We start from the raw sequence: 16614 nt of genomic DNA, 5'->3' as shown, positions 1-16614 counted from the left end.
ATGTTCGAAATTCAGAAAATACCAACTACAGAAATAGTTCTTTTAAAATACTAACTTTAACAAATAAACAAGGGAATATGGCACAATCACCCATGTTGTTAATTTTTTTTATTAATATAACGATTCACAGTGTTCTCTAAGGTTTACTTGAGGAACACCATTTGGACATTCCGTTTCTCCCTTGTGCCCTCTGGATTTTTCAACGAACATTTGTGTGGCTATAAGCGGCTTCCAGGACTATAAATAAAGGTACTACCCATTGGCACAAGCACAAAGGGGGGTTCAGAAAGTGGTAGCAGAGCGTGGTTTGTTAGAAGCATACTTTATAAGCATAGTTATAGAGAGAAAAAAAAGAAAAAAAAATTTAATTTAAATTAATAAATTTTTGACAGGGTATATTTTAAATAGAACATAAAGAGAGTTCAAGAAGTGATAGCAGTAACTTTAGTTTATATAATTTATCGGATCTGTAATAACGTAATTTTGCATCAAAACTGTATTTATTGTGGTCATTGCTATTATTTTGGCTAAATTACAAATACTTTCAAACTAAATGATAATAAGTGTAAACAGTTTTTTAAAATAATTTTTAACTTTAGTTTATAGAATTGTAAACGTTGACTGGCCAATTAACGCGTATTTTTATATCTATTTACTATAGTAAGTCTTTTTGCATGAAAATTTACACTCATCATTAGAATTCTTTTATCTCCCTTTTATTAATGAGTATGTGTACGTATAGTCCGGTATTTTTTTTTTACGGACCATAGAGTGTCCGCCATGTTGAATATGGCCGCTGCACATCAGTAGACAGGCGAGTGTTTCCTCGCGCCTCCCAGCTGACCTCCCCACCCACTCCGTTTCGCGGCCAGTGTTCGGCTGCGCGCACGTGTGTTATCAGTTAAACGTGCCTCCACTACGGCCTTCCTCTCTCCCCCCCCTCACACCCCCGCAACCCAAACAGCGACGGGCGCGGTGTCGACTTATCTAATCAGCGCGCACGCCCGCCGAGCGAGAGGAACCTCCCCTCCCTTGTTGTTTAAAGGTCATTACTCCTGACAAACGTAATTTTTGCGTTACAATTTGTGGGTTTAGAATCTGTGCGACCAGGGTGGCGACCAGAAAGAAAAAAATAATAAGGCTCCTTGTGAGTCACTAGTATAAGTTAAGTTAAGAGTGTTTTTATGTTTAGTAAGTAAGCCTAGGGTAAGGTTCAAGGTCATTGTGAGCAGACGCTCACTCCTTCTTAAGCCTTCTGTGGTTTAAGGGTACACTAAATTTGATTTTCACTATGATTACTCCAGAGTATCTTTTGAAAGACGAGGTGATCTACGAGTTAGCACTTCGTGGGCAGTCCACTTCAGGAGACGCCCAAGAGCTGAGAAAAAGACTCAGGTCTTGCCAACCACAAACACAACACTCACTTCTAAATTTGAACTTAGACCCTATTAGTGAATTTACTGTCACCACCAGTAAAGTCCAAGATATTGCAGCATTTGCAAATGTAGTGTCCACCGAAACAAACAAACCCCACATACTAAGAATGATCGCCCGACTCGATCACGTTGCCAGCAGGCTAGCAAACCTGGTAATATTGTCAAAAGGCAAACTAAATGGGGTTTATCAAAAGGAAATAGACAAATGTCGTCAGCAGATCCCTAATCTCCGATTCAAGTTGAGAACTAGACTCAATGCTCTACAAAACACAAGCCTCGAGGCGACTGGGTTAGTTCCCGACATCCAGACACAAAGGTCTGAAGTGAACACACCACCCCTCGAAGAGATTAAAACTGACACACAACGAGCACAAACACAGACCACTCAGGGCGCTTCATTACCAGTCTCCCCTCCACTCCTCCCTGCATCACCTTTTCCAGTTTCATTTTCCACAAATCAACTTCCTAGTCCACCCACATTCACTACTGTCAGTCAGCCATCCACCCACGTGTGGTTTCCACCCGGGACGGTCATCAGACCAATACCGCAGACAGTTACCAAGGTCACTTACACCAGACCTCCTCCAGAATACTCCACATACCCTTACCAATCCGTGTGTTTTCCACCCACCTCAGGAGCCATTTTCAATCCATACCATCAATTCACATCCCCCTTCTCATCACTTCAAACCACCCCTGAACGTCACCCCTCCCCCTTGGCATTTAGCATCCCAATCACACCCTCAGCACAGCCAGTCACATCCACCTCGACAGAAATAAGGGCACAAACAACTGTCATGCCAACCATTCCAATACCCGATCCACAAATACCACAGGTCAGTCCCTCAACCACATACCTTCCACTCGCCCCTGCCGCCCCTCTTCCGCGACACAGCCTCCACCCCCCTTTGTCTAATGAACAACCAGCGACTACACAGCACCAACCACCAACATCAGAACCTCAAGGCCATAGTTCGCATTTCTACAGCAAAATTCCCCACCCAGCCGAAAGGCTACTAAATAATCTACCTGAAACCAATGGTTTGGACCCAAAGAAATTAATTGAATTTCTACGACAACTTATTAGGTTGCACCAAAAATGCAACATACCAACGAGGGAACTTTTCGAATTAGTTTTCCCTCTTACACAGCCGCCCTTGAGTGAAAGAACCTCGGTGGCCATTGAAAATAATTTAACTTTTGATCAATACCATGCAGATGTAATAAGTTTTTTTATTCCTGCCAGGATGCTGCGAATCTCAGGCTTGACTGGTATAATAGATTACAACACAGGAATGAGCCTTTGTCCAGGTACATCGCCGACATTAAAGAAGCGGCCCTAGTTCTTCGTTTAGGAGTCACAGAGAATGAAATCGTATCAAATATTCTTGATGGCATTAATCCTGCCGAAAGGTCACGAGCGGTCTTCCAGACCCGACCACAGAACTTTGCCGAGCTGGACAGACTGTGTATTCATGCTACCAATGTAGAATTTGCCGATTACCAAAGGAACCGCTATCCAGATTTCCCGGCTAATCATCCCATTTTCTCGACCTCCCAAAACTCCAACAAGGGAAGCACGAACACTAACAATCACCCTAAATCACAGCCTCACAGTAATCACCAGGGAAATTATAGGCAACAGCAGGGAAACATACCATTTTGTGAATACTGTAAGAGATCCGGACATGTAATTGAACAATGTTACAGCAAAAACAAACAGCCTTTTCACTACCAACACAAACCAAAAAACATGTAGGTAGGTGGCCAGAAAGTTTTCTTTCTGTGCCACCAAATAAACAAACTGATTGGCATAACTCAGTCAATGAAAATCGCCACCCTCCAGGCGAAAACAAGACAAAACGAAAACGCAAAAAGAAACAAAAAATTTCCAAAAAACCGTCCAATTCAAAACAAACCTATAACCAACAGACAAACACATTGGCAACTAAGTCTAAAAACATAAAAAATTATAATGAGCCTACAGAGTACTGTAAACACTGCATCAATCCAAAACAAGACAAGAGGACCTGTCATAATATTTTTGCAAATTTACATACAGTTTTACCTTATGCCAAAACCTTAATTGGCAACCACGAAACTCCAGGACTGATCGACACAGGCTCAGTCCGAAGTTTCATTTCTGGGCATCTGTTTGAAGTTTTACAGAAAGAAAAAGTAATTCACAAAACTGAACCAGTTAATATCCAATGTGTGACTGCATCAGAGCAGCCATTAAAAGTGAACACAATTGCCTTACTTAAAATTAAAATCGACTTATTCTCCTGGACTTTCCCATTTCTAGTTGCACAGGATCTAGCAACAGATCTAATTTTTGGATCAGACTTCATAGCCAAAACAGGATTGATAATTGATTTGCAAGCAAGAAATTTTAAGTTTAAATTTAATAAACAAGTTAATATCTCTTTTGACTCGCCGGGAACAAAATGTCAGGGTAAGGTTAAAGCCATTCGCACAAGTGTCAAAGATGGAAATGAATCATATTTGGACCATCTTACACCAGCTCAACAAACAGAGGTACAAAATTTATGTAACTGTTTTTCTGATGTTTTGACAGAAAAATTAGGACGTACCCACCTTATTGAATATGAAATTAAACTTTTGGACAAAACGCCAGTGAGATGTCACCCTTATCAGTTGTTAGGACCCAAAATGCAAATTATGCGAGAACACATCCAGGACTTACTTGATAAGGATGTGATTGAGCCTTCAACTTCTAGTTATTCGTCACCTGCTTTCTTGGTTCCCAAAGGTCAAGGTCACCGCCTAGTTATCGACTATCGATTAGCCAATCAGAAGATAGACGTTGAACAAATTCCACTCCCTGACCTCAATTCAGCTTGTCATTGGTTTAGTAAGGCCAAATATTTTAGTGTTTTTGACCTAAATTCAGCTTACCACCAAATACCTTTAACTCCTCAATCCAAACACATCACCGGGTTCTGTGTACCCTGGAACCTATATCAGTATAAAGTAGTCCCTTTTGGAATAGCTACTGGCGCACAAGTTTTAACTCGCCTCCTTGATCAAGTTTTCGGCGATCTTAAATTTAAATTTGTATTCAACTACTTAGACGATGTTGTGGTCTATTCAGAGTCCTTTGAGGAACACATAACTCATTTGACTCAAGTCCTGGAACGATTACGCCATGCTTGCTTAACTGTAAACACAAAAAAGGTGAAATTCGCTGTCCCTGAAATCTCATTTTTGGGCCATATTATTTCAAGTAAAGGAGTAACGATTGATCCAAGCCGCACACAGGCTATCGTAGATTTTCAGCCGCCTAAAGACACTAAAGGCATTTCAAGATTTATTGGCATGGTTAATTTTTATTCCAAATTTATTCCTAATTTTGCGGAACAGGCAGCTCCACTCAACGCCCTGAGAAAGAAAAATTCAGCATTTAAGTGGGGCCCAGAACAGGACAAAGCATTTAATTACTTGAAACAGGCAATCATCAGCCCACCAGTGCTCCGAATGGCAGATTTTACTAAGCCATTTATTCTCCAAACCGATGCATCCAGCGTAGCTTTGGGAGTAGTATTGTCCCAAGACTTTGATGGACACAGACAACCGATTTCTTTCGCCTCGCGCACTCTGACTCATCAAGAAAAGAAGTCTTCATCTGTTTACGAACTCGAGTGCCTAGCTGTCGTTTTCGGAATAGATAAATTTAGGCAGTATCTTGAACACAAAGAATTTTTGTTAGAAACCGATAATCAGGCCCTTGCTTGGCTTTTGGCCCACCCCAAACAATTAGGCAAGCTTGGCAGATGGATTGCAAAAATTTCATCACTAAAGTTCACCATTCGGCATATTCGAGGTTCACAAAATATAGTAGCTGATACTCTTTCTCGAATGTTCGAGAACCCCTCCAACTCTAATCTTCAGGAGGAACCTACGATTTCGTGTCAGGCACTTCTCACCGATTTCCCTTTAGCTTTCTCGGATTTGCAGAGTCATCAAAACTCAGACTCCTACCTATCACAAATTATTCAAGACATGAAATCAAATTCACCTCCAAAATACTATAAATTTTCAAAAGGACTGTTGTACAGGCGCACATAACAAAGCAAAACATTCAAAATTGTCCTCCCTCAAAACCTAAGAGACATGGTATTTAGGTATTATCATACCTCACCGATTGGAGCACATCTGGGCACCTACAAAACAATTGCGCATACGTCGCCATTTTAGCTGGGACGGAATGCACAAGGACATTGCTGAGAGAATAAAATTGTGCAAATTATGTGCACTGAGCAAACCCGCTCAGAAAACACGATTCGGATTCCTTACTTCTGATGTGGCCGAAAGACCAATGCAAAAATTATTTATAGATTTTGTGGGACCTTTCCCCCGATCTAAAATTGGACATTCCATGCTTCTTGTATGCATAGATGCCTTCTCCAAATTCGTCTGGCTCATTCCACTCAGGAGAAACTACAATAAGAGCATTGCAAAACAATATCTTCAAGATATCTGGTCTACCCTCTATTATTGTATCAGATAACGCATCCCTATTCACATCCAGACAATTCAAAAATATGTGCTTCTCACATGGCATTCAACATGTGACCACCTCCCCGTATTATCCACAGCCTTCTCATGCGGAACGTTTCAATCGGAACCTCCGGTCTGCTCTAATAGCATACCATGCGAACTCGCAGGATAAGTGGGATACCAACCTTGTATGGTTACAGATGGCATTTAATTATGCTCGTCACGAAGGACATAAAACAACACCTTTCGAACTCATGTTCACTTACAGACCCAACAACCCGCTCTCAAATCTCTGGTCCTTAAATGATCTTCTGCCAGACGACCCACGTGATATAAAGGACGTTTGGAGACGTGCTCAGAAAAATTTAAACCTGGCCCACGAAACCAGTAAGAAAAGGTACAATAAGGGACGTGCTGACAATCCCTATAGAATAAACGATTTGGTGTTGTGTAAATCACACACACAAAGCAAGGCGATCGATAAGAGATCAGCCAAACTCGCCTACCGTTGGAGTGGTCCTTGGCAAATCCAACGCTTTCTAACACCAGTAACAGTCGCCTTAGCCGACCCCAGTTCTGGTGCCTTCTTTACTCGTGCGCATATTTCGCACCTGAAGAAAGTGCATCCTAACCTGAAGTAGGTGCCTCCTTCTTCCCTTTTTACTCCGAACCAAGGAGCTAAAGTCAAAATTCGGCATGCCTCACTCAACACGTGCTGTTGAGTCTGAACACAAATCCTAGGTCCTAGTTATAAGAAAAAAAAACCATGGTACTAGTTTGTAAGAGTGCTGGCACAAATTGTAAGTGTATTAATGCAGTAAAGTTTACATGTATGTTAGGATAAGATGTCTAGATTAAAGTGGCGCCACTTAGTTCTTAAGTTTGTTTATGAAGTGTTATCATGTGTGTTAAGTATTAAGGAGACCGTTTATGGTTAGTAGTTTATGTTAGTCGATTCTGGTACAGGGTAAGTCGGTCAGTTCTCTTGACCTTTTGCTTACTTCTGGTCGCTTACCCTGGCTCCGCCTTTCAGCGGGGGAGTATGTGCCGCCAATTTAGATTTTCGGCCCTATTTTCAAAAATTTTCAATTTTTTTTAATCTGAATTTTACGTATTAAATTTGAGACTCAATTTAATTTTTCCCCCCCTCAGTGTACACCCTCACCTAAAGTTTGTTATAGCAGTGGCCCTGCCAAGTTCCCAAGCCTAAGCCCCCCCCCCCCCCCCACCACCCCCCCAGCATTCTCGCCGATGCCTGCTAAACTCAGCAGGGCGTTTCAAATTTTCCTCGCCTAGCCACACGCCTCCCATCTGTCATTTCGATCCCCTCTCGTGACAGGAACAGCTGCCATCGACAATCTCTCACGACGAGCTCAGATCCGAGTAGCAGCATGACATGTGCACCTTTTGTCATGCGCGGCTCATGTCCCACCCGACGTTAGCATAACGTCTCGTCGCGAACGGCCGTCGTTTCTCACAGACAGTGCAGTTTCCCCATCCCCCCCCACCCCTTCATGTTTTCTCCTGGGCACGCCCCGCCAGGCTCTTCGGGGCCATTTGCTAGCGCCAAACGACTCACCCGTGCCATCTAGTGGCACTGTTTTGAACTAAATTACCCCCGAACGCCTGTAAGTAGGCTTCCCGCTCGTCCCGGAGCTGTCGGCTAACCCTTAGTCTCTCGTGTCACCTACCTAGAGAGCAGCACCGCCCGACCAACAGAACGTACCCCCCCCCCTTTTTTTTATAATTTCTTTTAGCCCCTTCGAGCGACCCCCACCAAGGCGTCTTCGGCCAATCAGCTAATTTTCCCTTCCCCTCGAGTCCCAGCTTCCCTGGGCTAGCCGATGTTACCTCGTGCCACTTAGGGAATTGAGGAGAGTTTTTCTTGAGCTCTCGTCGCGAACGGTCGTCTTAGAGACTTGGCTCCCGCCAATTCGTCGGTTTTTCTTCTTTTGCTGTCGGAGAGCTCCAACAAAGTCTAGGCATGTGATTACCAGAGTTTCGGGAGTAGTCCCGTCTCTTTTTTCTAGTTAGCTAGTTGGTTTTTTTATTATTGTTTACATCACCGTAGTAATCTAGTTATGTTCGCTTACGCGACCCGCGTCCGCGAGTGCCATCCCGTGGACCGTTTTCTTCGGAATTCACCCTCAGCAGAATGAGGGTGCAAAGTCCCAAGTTCCAAAGTTCCGGGTTCCAAATCTCCGGAGTACCACCCTCCCAACCTCTTGGAGTTCGGCTCCAACTTCGCAGAGCCCCTGAAAATCACCAGCCTTCTCCGGTGACCGGGAAGCTATTGCATCTCAACGACATTTTCGGCAATAAGTCCTGATCATGCTTGTGGTACAGTACATTCTTATTTCTCCCGACCCCCTCGTCATGACCAGTCTTCGGTGAACTTTTAATATTGTTAAAATAACAGAACTGATTTTACGAAGGTTTTATTATAAGACAAAAGACTACGCAAAAAAAATTATTATTAACCTCTGTCTATGTTTTTTTTTTTTTTTCTAGAGGGGCCCCTGAATTAGTAAATTGAATCTGTCTAATATTATTATGTATTGAAATTGTAAAGTTATAATATGTTCGAAATTCAGAAAATACCAACTACAGAAATAGTTCTTTTAAAATTCTAACTTTAACAAATAAACAAGGGAATATGGCACAATCACCCATGTTGTATTTTTTTTTATCTAGTTGTTAATTTTTTTATTAATATTAACGATCCACAGTGTTCTCTAAGGTTTACTTGAGGAACACCATTTGGACATTCCGTTTCTCCCTTGTGCCCTCTGGATTTTTCAACGAACATTTGTGTGGCTATAAGCGGCTTCCAGGACTATAAATAAAGGTACTACCCAATGGCACAAGCACAAAGGGGGGTACAGTGTTTAATACTGCGTGTAATTTTCATGTTCCAAGTGTTATGTCTTTATTCACATTCTATTTTGTCACTACTTGTTTTAATGGACGACTTGAAATGGGGCGGAGCTAAGTAGTTCAAGTAACCAACAGCGGAAGCGCCACTGTCAACTGTGGGAAACAGTTGGTAAACAAACAGCAGTTGATCATGGAAGAAGCTACGTTGAGAGAGTTTTCGTGGACAAAATCTTTATATAATTTGAATTCTTTTGATATTAGCTCTGGTTTTAGGTTTGTCTGGGATTTAGGTAGTAAGAGGCTTTCTAAAGAAGAGTATAGTTTATTTGCTTCTTCATACTACAAAGATGAATGGACTGTGACATGTGGGAAAGATGTGTTTGTGAAAGCATACTGCTATCCAAGTCAAAGAAAAAATGAAAATGCCCAGTTTTTCTATTTTCGTGGAGAGGAGAAACCTAATGGTTTTGAAGTTACTCACGCATACTGTGCGTGTAAAGCAGGGTACGTAATTATTATTTACGCTTTGTATAGAAAAGTTGCAGTTTTCATGTTGATTGACAGCTCGTGATTCGAAACTAAAAAGTATTTATCACAAGATTAATCTTCATTGCATAACCCAGAAAATCTGTTTGCATATAGCCTATTCTAATGTGGATATAAATATATTTTGTGTTTCTAAAGTATATAGTATGACGCCCAAAAACGGTTTAATAGTGGCTTGACAACTCCCGGCCCCATATTAAAATGTGATATGAACTTGAATCTCCATTAATTTTTTGGTTTTTGTTCAAGTCTGTTAACTCTATGGTATAATAACGAATTTTTTAATGAGATCACAAAAAATCATATTTAAAAAATTACATAACCTTTAATTATTGAGTTAAAACCTAGGCCATGTAGGTGTGATATGTAAACCTTAATAATTTAGGGTGTTTTTGTGCTGATTACGGATAGTAGGTTATGTTTGAAAAAATAATAAACATGCAAATAATTTGTAAACATCATAACATTTTTTATGTCTTAGTACATAACTGTTTAAATTAACGAATAAGCAGTATGTACAGGCCGTTAGGTTTATGCTACCCGTACAAATTGGTGATTTATAGTGCTTAACTTTACTTAATTTCCCGTACAAAAATATTTAAATAGGTAATATCTTTCATTATTGAATAGTTCTCGGGAATGCGAGCGTAATCATGTTTACGGCCTACTTACATTAGATATATAATGAAGCTTTCTGCGTGGGGGTTTCAATTTCCTTGGAGATGTGAAAGTAAAAACACTAGGCACGGCAGTCTTCTTTAAAAATTACCGCCGCATTCTACTTTTCCATAATCTGCAGCGACGAAATGTTTTGAGCATACACGCATGTGCGCTGAGACTGGACATTTTCGATCGCCCCTGCGAACTTTTATTTTCCATAATTTTAAACGTTCTGGATTTTTTGGAAAGGCGTGGAATGCTATTCCAGGCATTAAACTTGAGCTCCTACAATGAGGAACAGAACAATACTGCACCGTTATTAAACAATTTAACGAATAACCATCACTTGATGCACCGTTCTAGGTTGCAGCCATATACAACAATATATAGCAACTGTTTTGTTTCCCACAGTTCATCCCCTCTCCAAGTGTATCACGTGACACCGTGACGTCAGAGGGCGGGTACCTCTAGTCGTCCATTGAATTAAGTATGTAATTATTTTATCAGTTTTACGTTTTATACATCCTGTATAATGTTGTACATAAATGCATGGTGGTGGCAAACAGCAACACATCAATAAATCATAAATTAAATTAAAATTCTGAAAAATATTATTTACTTCAATATTTTAGTAGTTCTTTCAGAAAAATTCGAAGATAAATTTTTGTATTTACAATTTCATAATTCATGCATGAAGAGGTTAAGGTAAGATAGTTGAAAGTGCATTTCAAATAATTAAAATATAACGATAGTAATTTTAGACCACTAACATATTAGGGCAGAACAGTATTTAGACATTAAAAAGTACACAGCATTTATAGAAAACATTACAATTTTAACTTTAAATGTCACTTAAACTAAGAAAGAAAGTATATATATAAATTTATTAATTCAAAAGCAGGTAGCTCCAATACAAATCAATTCAACATTAATGTCGAATGTCACTTACTAATTGTTTTGAGTGGTATGGTGCATTGTCCATAACTACCACAGAGTTTGGTGGAAGATTTGGTAAGGCCGGCCACACACGTAACGGTATACATGACAGGTAAACCTGTACAGGTCACCTGCGCAGGCAAACCGGAGCGTGTGTGCCAGTCACTGCAGGCGAAACTGCACAGGCGAAGCGACCTGTGCAGGTGACCTGACAGGAACGGAGATTTGGTATCTTGTACCTGCGCAGTCGTCAGTTATACCCTAGACCTGAGCGTGTGTGTGAGTACGTCCGGCCGCCTGCGCAGTTGTTTTGTTTAGTTGAGGCTTCTTCCTTGTGTAGAGAGTGTCTTTTGTCTTTGTGTTTTGTAGTTAGCGGACTATCTTGTGGCTACTGGTGCTAGTGATGTCGAGTCGTAAACGCAACCAAGTAATTGAAGACTTTATCGATATGTATAAACTCGAGCCGTGCCTGTGGCGGGTAAAAAGTAAAGAGTATCACGATCGCGAAAAGAGAGATGCAGCTTATGCGAAACTTTTGCTCAAGTTGAAAGAACTGGAACCCGATGCAACAAAGAAATCTGTGATTAGAAAGATTAATAGTTTACGAAGCAATGTTCGAAAAGAGAAGAAAAAACGTGACATGTCAATGAAGTCTGGTGCATCAGCCGACAATGTCTACGTATCTAAATTGTGGTACTTAAATTTGTTTGACTTTCTTGGTGATCAAGACATTCCCAGTGCATCTATGTCCAATTTAGAGGAAGGAGATGGGAGCGAGATTGAGGAAGTAAGTACCAGACAGATCAATTACCTAGTTAAACAATTTATTTGAACAACACTTTAATTTACAAGTTAAATGTTAAATTAGATGTTAATTAAATGTTAAATGGTAGAATAAAACAAAAAAAGTTTTATGACAAAATTTATATGTATAAATGTAGTTTTATGACAAAATGTATATGTATAAATGTATTTTTTGTGCATGGATTGGTGAATTTCATTGACTCAACTAAGCTAAAAATATATATTCACTTGATAATTATTCACTTAGTCTTCCACTTTAATTTTTGTTTCGAAGAACACGTTGGTCTTGCCATGAAAGTTTGCCTTCATTGACGAAGTAGGTAGCAAACTCCTCTCTGAGATTTTTGGCGGCCACATTTACATTCCCTAAGCTCGCTCGTTGTAATGCAATCATATTTGATTCATTGGTATCTAACCCAGCATTAGTAGTAGCGTCATCGTCATTCTCTTGATACATACTGTTTGGTGGAGCGTAAATGGTAGGATGTGTTTGCATCAAGAAATTATGCAATGCACATGTTGCCATTACTACCTTTACTATGTTCTCTGGCTCCAAATTGATTTGAGTATGGAATATGCGAAATCTGGAGGCTAGTATTCCAAACCCATTCTCGACTACGTGCCTTGCCCTTGAAACTCGGTAGTTATAGATTTCTTTTACAGCTGAATCTAGTTGTGCTTGTCTGAAAGGTTTCATAATGTTAATTGACAGGGGAAAGGCGTCATCTGCCACAAACACGTAAGGCACCTCTTTGAAATGTTCAGTAACATTGCATGGTTTTGGGATCTTAAGTTCATCACTCTGTAACTTTTCATAAAACTTAATATTTTGAAGAACACCTCCGTCAGAAACACGCCCATTGGTCCCAAAATCCACTAAAAGGAACCGATATTTAGCATCCACTATTGCAAAAAGTACCATACTGTGTCTGCCTTTATAGTTGTAATAATATGATCCGGAATCCGCTGGAGGAACTATGTCTATATGTTTGCCGTCCATGGCACCGAGGCAGTGGGGAAAATTCCATTTCTCTTCAAACTGTTCAGCAATCACTTTCCATTTCTCAGTGGTGTTAGGAAACTGGAACAAAATTAAATTCATAATAACTGTTCTCAACGTGAGTAAACAATGTTTACATTATGGGTTTCAAAATCAAGGATAAACCATTAAATCGACAATTTCCAAACCAATGTAAAAGAGTATTTTGTTGTGTAATAATTGGATGGGTACACCTAGTACATAAATATTTTTTTCAGGAGGACGTTGATGAACCAGCTACAACACCGAGCAGAGAAACATCAATCAATAGCGAGGTCCCTTCGCCTGTGGTCCCAAGACCCAACTCAGATACACGTGCGGTAAGCCTACCTCCTTATTCCCGACCTAATTTGGCAAAAAAAAAAAAAAAGAAAATTGAAGACTTGACAACTGGTGTCTTAGTCTCAGTCAGAGACCACTTTCAGAAATCATCATGCCAAGACGACAGATATGATATAATGGGCAAATCCATTGCAATGCGAATTAGGGCCTTAGAAAAACGCCAGGGTTTGATCGTAGAAAAAAGAATCAACGACCTCCTTTTTGAGGCTGAAATGAGTATGTTTGACGTACCTAATACTGGCTCGTACAACTACGAATCTTTGACCAACACCCCTGGGTCAAGTAGGAGCACAACGAGTCTAGCAACTGTATCTTATGGCCAATATCCACAACAAACTTCAACAGCTGAATTTGTTAGCAATGACGTTATTCCACCTCATCAATCAATGGCAGATTACTTAGCTAATTATGACAAAAATCAATAGTCTGTTTTGTTTCTTTATTTATATTCAATGTTACTACGAAACATTTTTGTTTTACCAAACAGTTCTTTTTTATGTTCTACCCACTATCAAATATCATGTCTCTGTACTCAGTTAAATATTCCCTTTAAAAACTGTAATACGTTTGTATGAAATAAAGTAGAAATGTTTAATAACATGTGTATATTTATTTACCCATATACCACAGAATCAATAATTACGTAAGGTGTTTTCTTTGCTTCAAAGTTTCAAGAACCACGGGGTTATAGTTAGTTGAACTATAATAGAATAGCTAACTTTACGTTAGTTTAACTTATATTTTTAAAATATATATATATATTTCTTCTTATACTTTTTTGAATTAGAATAGCCGTTAAGGGAATTCATCAGGGAATTTTGATATAAGTTAATTTCTAATAAATTTAAAATATTTTAATTTTAACCTAACTTGACATTTAGAACATCAATAGAATATGCTGTGCAATATGGCTTGACGTACCTGTAAATAGACGTTTTTCAGCACTTTATAGATGGCTTCACACGTCTCTGGAATTATTTTGCCTAGAGCTTGTGGTGATATCAACGTAGAATACTTGAGACATTCGTACGATCGGCCCGTTGCAAGGAACCTCAAAGTCGCAGTTAATCTCTCATGGGGAGAAATCGATTTCCTCATAACCGTGTCTTTCTTTTCAATTAATGGAGTCACGAGTAACAACAGCTTTTCATAGGCGTCTTCATCCATCCGCAAATAATTACGGAAGTCTGTAGGCTCACCACTCAAGTCTTTCAATAATCTTGTATGAGTGTATTCATTTCTTTTAGTAAGCCACTTTTTACTCCACATTTTACGTTTAAACTTCTTCTTCTTACTGTTTAAAACCACACACAATCCGACTAAAGCTATCCTATCATCTTCATCTTGTTGGCTCGCCATCTCTCAACTGAGCTAAACGTACGGTATACCGTTACGTGTGTGGGCTCTAGTTTGCACAGGTATACCTGTCAGGTAAACCTGCGCAGGTTTACCTGTCATGTATACCGTTACGTGTGTGGCCGGCCTAACACTTGCTGCGACACCCACTTCTCAACATTTTGAGCATTCATCTGCCCGTGATAGTCTCCTGTTGACGAATTGGCTTTGTAAACCAACAGTCCATTCGGAAGAAAGCCTTCTTGTGACCCAATGTGCACAACAATGAGCCTGTTTGCTATTTCCACTTTCCACTAAACCGCCAACACTTCTTAAAAGTTAAATTGGTGTCTATCCACGTTTCGTCAATATAAAATATGTGTTTCCCTTCTCTTCTTAATTGTTTCATTGTCGTTAAATACTTTGAACGTCAAACAACTATATTGGCCCTTTCAATGAGAAACACACACTTTTTTTCTGACCGTTTCCACACAAACCCTATATCTTTGAGGAGGCTACGAAAAGATGACTGACTCCACTTCCAGCCAAATTTTCTCTCAGAACTGGCATAAGTTTACTTACTGTTGGTACAATTTTCTTGACTACGTAAAACTCTTTTATGGTGTCCCATATCAAGCGTCTGTCAAAGCTATCAACTTCAATTTTCTTTTCATTTTTTGGCCTGAGTTAAAAAGAAATACAATGTAAATACTTGCTGTAGTATATTGAAAATTACAACACAATACATAGTTTTGTAAGTTCATGCAAGAACAAAAGGGCTTTGCAAAACACTGATGGTAAAAATATTAATTATTTTAATTTATTATTTTCTACATTGGTAGAGATCTGAAAAATTCGCGTTTTCTTTTACGAACAAGCTAGAATTCAACTAATTACAAATTAGTGCCAACTTCGTGATAGGCTCTTACCCTATTTGACTGCTCGTGGAGAGCGTTGATTCAACGATAAAGACGAAACTAAATGCAGGTCCTAAATATTTGTTCTCACTTTGTCAGCGACCAGCCACTGAGCAGCTGTAGTCTACATGAGTACACAGATATTCTTGGAGGCTAGCCTTCAGGTCAGTGAACCCGCGAATTATTCCGGCCTCTTTATATTGGTTATGCGTCTTCCCACTATTTACATAACAAACACACTTGCATGGTTATTAAAATATACAAGATTTAATTCACACACAACTATGTCAAATCATGAATCTAACGGGTTATCATTTTTCATTTACGAGTACAGCTGATGTAGAAGCAACCTGAAATATTGAGAATTATTATATGTTTTGTATTAAATCCCCCCATAAAATAAAGTGAATTAGAAGAGACATAAAGAATCAAAAACATATAAGTTAGTTGAGAGTTTACTGTCGTTACTACTGTGATACATAAAATTAAAATTTTATTTCGTAGGTATCAATAAAACCACACTTACAATAATTTTTAAATGCGTTTACTTTTAATTTTCATTTTGGAATGTGTTTAAAGCATATTAAACATTAACATAAGAAATATAGCAAAATCGGAACAATTGGCTAAATGTGTCTAAAATTATTTGCATTACTAAACTGTTGATTACCAAGGGATGTCATTGGTAAAATTTAAATACTTAATATACTGTTTGAGATGATTAAAGGTACTATCTGTAGGCAGAGGTCTCATAATTAAATACTACTAATTTTGTATTCACACACATACATTTTATTTTACAATGCGTCTACTCTTATAAAGTAGTTGGTAGCTGGACAAAACATGCTTCACCACACGGTCTTTCTGTTATGTATGCGTTCCTGTTTTTATTCTTTCAATAAAGCGAAATGTCTTTACTATGGATTATCGGTTGTATTTCGGAAACAAAACATGACATTAACAACAACAAATTTGTTTGGTTAACGCAGCAATAGCCACATCAACCTTAACCTACTTTTCCTTGGCTTATAAAATTGACGGTATGGTTGGTCAATCATGATTGGACCAATGTGTAAATGGCGACTGGCCAATGCTTGTATTTTTTTCAATTTATCCTTGGCGCAAACAAAGCATACGAATGAGCAAAATGCATTGTAGGCGGTGCAGAATATTTCAGTTTTATCAGTATGAAAAAAAACAC

At 39.2% G+C, this 16614-nt stretch overlaps 1 long non-coding RNA gene across 2 annotated transcripts in view; it reads right to left on the bottom strand.

The window, feature by feature from the left end:
• Positions 1–16614, bottom strand: part of LOC134527562 (uncharacterized) — a 122513-nt gene that overhangs the window by 55454 nt on the left and 50445 nt on the right. The gene's annotated exons all lie outside the window — the stretch shown is intronic.

Source organism: Bacillus rossius, chromosome 1, assembly GCF_032445375.1.
Source record: "Bacillus rossius redtenbacheri isolate Brsri chromosome 1, Brsri_v3, whole genome shotgun sequence".
NCBI classification, from domain to species: domain Eukaryota; kingdom Metazoa; phylum Arthropoda; class Insecta; order Phasmatodea; family Bacillidae; genus Bacillus; species Bacillus rossius.
Note: the sequence above shows the minus strand (reverse complement) of the source record. Positions and strands in the feature narration are given on the sequence as shown.